At 47.2% G+C, this 8,545-nt stretch overlaps 1 protein-coding gene across 5 annotated transcripts in view; it reads right to left on the bottom strand.

Moving 5' to 3' along the window:
- Positions 1-3,116: 3,116 nt before the first annotated feature.
- LOC100729015 (ubiquitin carboxyl-terminal hydrolase 42-like) overlaps positions 3,117-8,545 on the bottom strand; it is a 109,649-nt gene continuing 104,220 nt past the window's right edge. Inside the window, exons 24-26 of one of the 5 annotated variants that reach the window (XM_063234384.1) lie at positions 5,588-8,542; positions 4,461-4,591; positions 3,117-3,528 (exon numbers count right to left, since the gene is read on the bottom strand). The gene's annotated coding sequence lies outside the window, so the exon portion shown is untranslated. Of the gene's footprint in view, positions 3,529-4,460; positions 4,592-5,575; positions 8,543-8,545 lie in introns of all 5 variants that reach the window. The other 4 variants (XM_063234382.1, XM_063234379.1, XM_063234381.1 and 1 more) reach the window with 4 other exon arrangements.

Here is an 8,545-nt window from a genome sequence, read left to right as displayed (position 1 = left end):
TTAGAGCCAATTAAAGAGAAAAGGAAATATCCTAGTCAGCTTTTTACATATCAGTATAAGGAAATGAGTCTCCAATGTATAAAAGTATAAGGAAATGTGACTCAAAGTCACAGTAAATGTTCTGCATTTAAAGGGAGTCACTGGAGTTGTCTTTCATAAAGAGCCTTTTTTTAAGCCCCTAATTGGATGACAATGTGCAATGTGTGTGCCATTGTTGCCCCAATTTATGTGTTTTGAAATTTTTTTCTCTTTGAAATAAAATGGAGCTTAGCAATACTTTAACTGAAAATTAATTCAATAATGCAAAAAAAAAAATAAACTCCCATAATTCAAGACTGCTGCGCAGATCCCACGTTCTTTCCTTGGAAGCCAGAAGAGGAGAAGGGACTGGCTGTTAGAGGTGCTGGAGGACAAGCTGAGGGCTTTTGATCCAGTTCCTCGGTTGGCACCTTACTTCCTGCCTCAGCCTTCTGGCAAGAAGCAAGGGAAGACAAGGACATCAGTACTGCGGGGGGACATGGAGGAGGCCATGCCTGGGTGTTTTAACCTGGCCTCCAGGGTAAACCCAGTGCCCTGAATGGAAGGGAAGATGGAAGGATTGCCTGGGTCTACGACAGAGTCACATGAAGCCAAGGGGACCGGGCCCTGTTCCTCAGCAAACCTGTGACATGGAGCAGCCATGCAGTCTCCAAATGACCTTGGGGAGGCAACACCTGTTGTCAGCAACACCTCAGTGCCACGAGGCCTTGGCCTGGCTGCTTAGGTAAGGGGACGCCATGTGGTTCTCTGGGAGCACACAACTTTACGTCATTTCCTCTTCCCACACAGAAGGGAGAGTCTGTGAACCAGGAGCACACAGAGACTGCTGCTACCCAGCCCTCGCTCTACTGCTCCCCAGGACTCTGTGGCCGAGCCCAGTATCCTGCCAGGTGAACATCCTTCTCCCCACTCTTCCCATCTGCCTGCCCAGAGCCCCAGCCAGACCCTTCTCCCAGCCAGGCCCAGTCCTCCTGCTTGCTCTCCTCTTGCCTTGTGAGAAACCATGTGCCAGCTCCCACGTTAACACTCTGCTCTCTTCAGAGAATCCTGTGGTGGGCACTTTTGGCCTGGGACAAAACCTGAGGATATGTGACAAGGTGAGGTCCTTCTCCCCTGAGCTGGGCCCTCACTGCAGCACAGCCTGGGGAGAACACGGTTCCAACTCCACAGTCCTCATTCGGCCCATGTCTATTGCAGGGAGCTCCCACCTCTCCTCCCCACCCTCCAGAGCCTCTTGGAAAACAGAACCATTTCTCCTCAGGCCGTGGAATTTTGTGGCAGGCTGTACAACTCTGTCAGTCTGGGGCCTCTGAGGGCTGAGTGCAGGCCACAGAATTCCTGGATACAGCCTCTGGAGCTGTTACTGCCTGAAACCCCTTCCTCCAGCTCTCAGGAACTCCTTTACCATTGCTTCTTAGAATCCCTTCTGATCCAAGTGACCTCATTTCCTTATCTCAAAGCTTCCCTTGGAGATGCCATTTTGGGTATTGTGGCCTGCTTTTTCCCAACTGCTCCCACTTTCAAACAATCCTTGTGCCCCTGACTTCCCCCTCCATGGTTGTGATCTACTGTAACATGTGCAGAGTTTTTCCTCCAGTTTCTGAGGTGTAGCATTAGCTCTGTGACTTGGTGGTTCTGTTCAATCCTATGGACTAGGGGAGAGTATAATGTTTCTCTTCATGGTTTTTCACAGAGGTACAAGACATGGAAGGTGAGACCAACAACCCAGATTTCATCCAACTGAAATCCCAAAGGAGAGAATGTCAAATGGAAGGAAATGTTGTAAGAAAACCTTGGTGGATTTTAGAAGACTAAGAAAATACTCTCAGATTCACTGAACTTACCAGATGGTAAGCAGTATAAATTGTTGAAAGATCTATATTTAAATGTATTCGACAAACTATCCTAAAAGTTGTGGGTCAAGAGATAGTCATTAAATTTTCCAGGAAGAAAAGCCAAGCCATCTAAGAAAAAATGAGCTCGTTATCAGGAAATGCTGTATCAGAAAGAGCAAGGAAACAGTTCCAAGATGTGAGGCACAGTGAGTTCAAACAGCAAATTCAGACTTCCCTAAATGTCCCTCAGAAGGAGGGCATGTAAAGACCTTTCCAGTCAGGCAAGACTCTGTCACCAAGACTTTCCCCTGGACTCTAGTAACTGAGAAGTTGGAGTTTTGCACCTCTAAACAAACAAAACTAATCCACAAGGTAGAAAGCTATGTGATGTTTATAGTTCAGCCAGATATGGTGGCTCCAGCCTGAAATCAAGGCTCTCAAGGCTGAAGCAGGAGGATCCCAAATACAATTCCTGCCATGGGAACTTGGTGAGGTCATCTCGAAAAATGTAATTTTTTTAAAGAGAAGAACAGTGTATAACTCAGTTGATAGAGAATCCATGGGTTTAATCCCCTAGTACTGGCAGGAGGGAGGGTGGGGCTTACAGGTAAGTCTAAATGCAAAAATTAAAAGGCAAAAATACACAGGAAAGTACCAGTCAGCTAGATTTTCCATTTGGTGACAGATAAATGTAAGTTTAGGTAATTGTTAAAATAGACACAGGAACTAAATATCTTATATAAGTGACAAGGAAAGTTTGAATAAAGGAAACTTGATGAATTTAACAAGAGGCTGAAAAGGGAGCTGAAATAGAAAGCACAAAATAAGAACCCAGGATTAAGTCCTCACAAATCCATGATCAGAAATCTGACCAGGTCAAATTAACTTGTTAAAAAACAGAAACTAGTACTGAAAAGGTTGAGGCAGGAAGACCAAGCATTCAAGACCAGCCTAAGCCACCCACAGGGGAGACCCTGTCCCAAACAAAAAGCAAACAAAGCTTGGCTGTTAGGTTGTTTTTAAAATGCCAGCTTCTTCTGAGAGACACATGTAGGTTAAAAATAAAGAAGCAGATGCTAAGTTTAGTAGTTTGAATGGTGGCCACCATCTTGTTCGACTTTTTGAGCAATACTTTAAAACACTAAAATTTTCTAGTGAAACATTTGCTTTCCTTGGTGAGTAACCACCTACACAACGTATCAGTTTCCAAGGGGCACTGCAGAAAACCAGCCATAAACTGGGTGCCTTAAAATACAAAACTTTATTCTCCTGCAGTTCAGCAGGCCAGAAGCCTTTCTGCACCAAGGGACAATGCCTTGCAGGCCTGTCCCTGCATCCGCTGTGTCCTTGGATCATGGGCACATCACTCCAAGCTTTGCCTCCCCTTCACATGAACGTCTCAGTTCTGAGGACACTTGTCACCATGCTCAGAGCAGGCTGCTCCTCTGTGCTCCCCTTCTGTTCTGGCCTCTCTCCCCTCTGAGGTGCAGTCTCACAGTCATAGCTGCCCTCGTCCTCTCAAGCTTCTGACTGCATTTCACCTCCGCGTCTCGGATGTGAACTTGAACAGTGGGTCCCAGTTTCTCATGGCTGCAGCCCCAGTCTCCTTCAAAGGAAACTCAGCCTCCCCAGCGGCCACTTCTCTGTTCCGCACCTGCAAGCACAGAAATTTCCTTGTTCCAAGCCTGACCGGCTTTCTTAAGTCCTCCTGAGTCATGTCACAGGATGTACCAATGTTCCTTGAGGTCTGAAGTGTACTGACTTGCAAAGATAGGTCCTGAGTGTCCAGAGCAAACCCTCCCTTGGGCCTATTAGACGTTTGGCTTCTCAGGGCACAGCCACCAAACTTTGTGGCCACAGAGATTATAGAACACATAAGAGGGATGGAAATAGCAGGTGAGAGGACTGCAAGAACCTCTTAAAGCTGTGGCCCCTCCAGAGCAAACCGGAGGCACTGCCTGCTCTTGAGGTGCTGGTTTTTCAGTAAGGCCAGCTTCCTGATCTTTGGTGCCAGTCATAGACCAGGCCAGGGAGCAGTAACAGCGCTGCCTCTGCTCATGGGGGCCCCCCTGGTGTCTTTGCTTCATTACCATACCCCTCTCTTGCTCTGCAGTTTTCAGGACAGCAAGGTTTACCATCCTGTTGCACTGTCAGGCTGGTGAAGCCTTATATGAAACAATCACTTGTAATAATTTGTTCAGTAACCCACTTATTTGTCTTTAAACTGGTACATCACCAGAAGACACATATGTACTTTTCTTTGGATGGGTAAAGTGTAGAATGGTATTGGAGTCTATGGCCATACCAAGATGAACACGTCCGATCTCCTCTGATCTCGGAAGCTAAGCAGGGTCGGACCTGGTTAGTCCTTGGATGGGAGAATGGTATTGGACAATCAGACCGTGCAGTTTTCTGTCTCTCTGATACTTTGGCTGAGTCCAAACCAGTGAGATCATCACACTGCGTTTCTGTCCATGGAAACTGAGTCTGACTTGCCTTTCTGATACTTCCTGTCTATGGTAGTCACCGTTTGCAGGGGAAACAATGCAGGACACATAATTTATAGGATTGTCTTATAATACTCACCCCAAGTATCAAATGCAAAAGAGTGGAGCAGATCTGTTCTCACCATAGAGACTCAAAGAATGTGGCTGAGGGCCTGAATGTGCAGGCATCATGGGGAACTGATTCATATTTTCACATTTGGTGCTTGAAAGCTGTGTGTCCAGAGAAGGGCACAGGCATGGTGAGTTGCGAATGAGGCCATGGCATGGCCACTGCCAATGAGCTTCCATGGATGTGGGCAGCTGATTACTGGCATAGAGCTAGGGGTTCCTGAAAAGTCCTACAGCTGTCAATATTTTGTGCACTGCACCGAGGGCAGGAGCAGACCAAGGGGACAGAGAGCAGTCAGCATTGCCTTGATACAGTGGGTCCTTGGCTCTTTTCAGCCTGTGCAACTCTTGTCACTCTGTCCTTGGCCTATCACTCAGGTGACAGTGCCGGTACATGGAGTGGCCTAGCTGGCTGCCCTGGGCAGAGAGAGGGAAGGGATAATAGATGCCCTAAGCCAAGGATATGAGTTGTTGGAAGGAGCTGCTTGCTATGGAGACAAATGTGAGGCTGAAGAATAAGGGTCCTCGAGCCACTGGGGTGGAGGTCTGGGGGGATCGGGGCAGAGGAGAGTCACTGGTGGAAGTACAGGGAGCACCAGACAGGGGGCCTGGTAGGGGCAGTGCTGCTGTCCTGTGGTCTGAGCAGCTGTCTAGGGGAGGCTGGTGGTAGGCGGGCAGCACACTGTGGGATGATTTGCTGGCCAGGGTGAGGACAAGGGAAGAGCAGCAGGTATGGCCTGACCTAGCCCAAGGTGGCTGGCCTGAGACCTGGACCATGTCACAGTATGAACACTTTGGAGAAGGTGCCAGCAGAAACAGATTCAAATGTAAGTAACCAAGGAGAGAGGACAGAGTAGAGTAGGGGACAGTAGTGGTCAGCAGGGAGCAGCCCAATATGGGGATCTACAAAGCAAGAACAGCCTTCCCTGCCCACTGAAAAACTGAGGACAGCCAGGGATTTAGCTCAGTGGCAAAAGCACCTGCCTGGCATGAGCCAGTTCAGGAGTTCGATTACTGGTACCAAACCCCTATACCCGCCCAAAATACAAGCATGTCGGAAGCTTCATCAGAGCCTCTAGGCCTGACCTCAGCTCTCACCAGGTCTCAGGTCACCACAGCTTGGAACATCACTGAGTGAAGGACTGGCCATGGTGCCTGCAGAGGAGAGCAAAGTCATGGTCCGTGCCCTCCACCCTCCAGGTAGACAGAAAACAGGAGGTGGAGGATGCCATGCAGCCCAGGAAAGCACAGAGGGTGGGGGTTGCAACTTTAGGGAGGGTGGTCAGTGGGACACCTCACAGGGAGGGGCCAATGGCAGCAGCATCTGCTCACTGGGACCTGGTCCCTGAGGCAGGAGCAGCCACTGGCTTGGGCCTGAGGTGAGGCAGGCCCCAGATGTATCTTACTGCCGCTGGCCTTCCTCCAAGTGCAGTTCTGTGATGCTGATGTGGCCTCACATGCACTGTAAGCGCTGTGGGATGTCATCAAATCCAGAAATCACTGGTGGGATCCAGGAGACTGTGCCAGTGGGGACAAAAGTACTGGGATCCTTGCAGAAGAAGTGGGGCTTGCTGACGTGTTGGCTGCAGTCACAGAAAAGACAAGCAGTTGGTAAATCTCTTCCCTGAATTACTGAGTGTAAAGAAATCGAGTCTCTCTGCTGGTTCTGAGGACCCCTCTGTCCTCTGTCTTCTTGCATTAGCCAGAGGCTCACCCTTGACCCCATGAGGACAGAAGAGTGAGGCTGTGGGACTGAGCTTCTGAGCCTCCTCATGGTGGCCCTGTAGCTCCTCTTATCTGGCAACTGCTTTTAAACCTCCCCAAGTTCTCTGCAGATGGGCAGTGCTGATTTGGAGGTATTTTTATGTTTTCTCTTGCAGTACTAGAAATCTATCCCAGGGCACCCTCCCGGGGCATGTGGGCCTTTCTGTTGAAGGTGTTGAGAGAAGTGAGCATGGAGTCTTGTTGGTGAATCTTTTATCACCACGATCACCTCTGTGCATCTATGCCAGATGGCTGCTCACCCAGGATCAGGCAGAAGACCCTGGGGCTCAGCATCTTCAGTAACTTGCCCTATCAAGAGCCTTGCTTGACATCGCTTAGCTCCAGGATTTCTGTGACAGTATTAACACTGAAGGCATCTGACATCCTGCTGTGTACCTGACCTATACCAGGCAACCTAGAAGTGGGAAGAGCCTCCCTTCAGTGAGCAGACAGTGAGGCTCAGTTGTGCTCATTGCCTCCCCACTTGAGGGTCTAAACTTTGTCTTGCATTATTGGTCCCATGTCTGGCCAGAAACCAAGCTTCCTCCAGAGACAAAGGGTGGCAGGCAGTTCTGAGCAGGAACCTGGGCCCAGAGATGGCAGCTCCACAAAGAGCACCACCAGACGAGCTGTCTTCCTGGGTCCCGGGTACCATTTGAGGTTTATTTGGCCCGACCCTATGGGCACACGAGGCCCCATATCTCCAGGTTCCTGAAACAGTTCAGGTGGTTTAATGGGACACTAAATGAACTCAAATTAAAACTTTTGTAAATAAAGCAGCATCTAATGCCTCATATAAAGCAGTGCTTGTTTTTAAGATTAAAAATGCACCCATCTACACAGATGCTCTGCTGCTATTATAGATCAGAGTCCAGTTTTCTTATTTTTATTTTTCCCCAGAAAATGTCTCTATTAACCGAAATATAAGCAATATGTAATAAGATAGATTGATTTGAGTGTTTCGCTATTCACTATACATACCTCCTACCACTTACATGAGTATTTTCTTGATAATAAAATATCTACCAATAATTTTCTGTAAAGTGAGCAAAGCAAGTGAAATGTGTATGGCTGTTAAAGCTTGCAATATTGCCTTCACTAAATCAAAACCACATGTGTTTTTAAAGTAAGGCTGTCTAAGGCTTGCTTCCTTAAAATAGAGACGTGCTGGGCCCAGCACAGCACGGCCTGGTGGCCCCGGATCCATCGCTGAGGTCTGAGGCCCCCCTGGAGATTCTGGCAGAACTGTGCAGCTTTTCAGTAAAGTGAATGAGAAGACAGAAGATGCAGGTGCAAGTGAGTGGGGACAAAAGCTGACAAATGCCACAAACTGACTGCTTTGCTGCCGTTTATGGACTATGTCAATTCCACCTGCTGCATATTGACAGCGGAGCAAGTGCTTTTCCATCTTTAAGAGAACAAAGACCAAACTAGGAATCGCTGAACCGCACAAACTGTCTAAACCATGCAATTACTTACACAGACACTACTAAATACCATGCTCCCTGCTCCAATATTATAGCATAGCCATATGAAAAATAACATCACAGCATGATTTTGTCCATAACTAGAACTCTTATTAGGACCAGGCTGACAACTGACTCCAGGATCCTACAGGTGACAAGACCCAGTATAAGAAAGGGTTATATCATAAAGAACATACTGTAATCTTCACAAGTATTTGGACTTTAAATTAATAGTATGAATACTCAGCATAGCTGGTAAGTTGTTTGGAATAGTTCTGCAAAGTTCAAAAGCAAATCTTGCCTGTGAAACACCTTTTCACACCTGAATACAATTAAACTAGGAAGCAAATTAATTTTCTTAGTGTCAGACACCACAGATAACAGCCTGCCATCAAAGGTCGAGTTGAAAGCTTGTAAATTTTTAAGTAAGTCTTTAAATGAAATCCCTGTGCTGTCGGTTTGTCCTTTTAATAATTTCATGGTTTCCCAGTTGGTCTTGCACAATCACGTGTCTAACTTGGAGGAACACTACATAAATATGAGTCCTCAGCCTGAGTGTGTAATGGTGCAGTTCAGCAGCACGTGAGATGTGCTGTGGCTGGGTGTTATTTTCATTGTGATTTATATACACAGCACTTTACAATGTCCACAGGTGCAGAAAGTGTTCATCCTTTTGGAATAGGGGCAATTAAGAAAAGATAAAAACCCAAAGAATCATGGCAAAATATGTACAGCATTTACTAAGGAGGCATCACCCAGATTTGAACAAATTTATGTTAATACTGTAACCGAGTTGGGATGACTGCTGTGGAACATGTTGAATCTG

Source organism: Cavia porcellus, unplaced genomic scaffold (assembly GCF_034190915.1).
Source record: "Cavia porcellus strain 051 isolate PalLab524CR breed Dunkin Hartley unplaced genomic scaffold, mCavPor4.1 scaffold_23, whole genome shotgun sequence".
In the NCBI taxonomy this organism is placed as follows: Eukaryota; Metazoa; Chordata; class Mammalia; order Rodentia; family Caviidae; genus Cavia; species Cavia porcellus.
The sequence above is the reverse complement of the archived record's forward strand: the minus strand, read 5'-3'. Positions and strand labels throughout refer to the sequence as shown.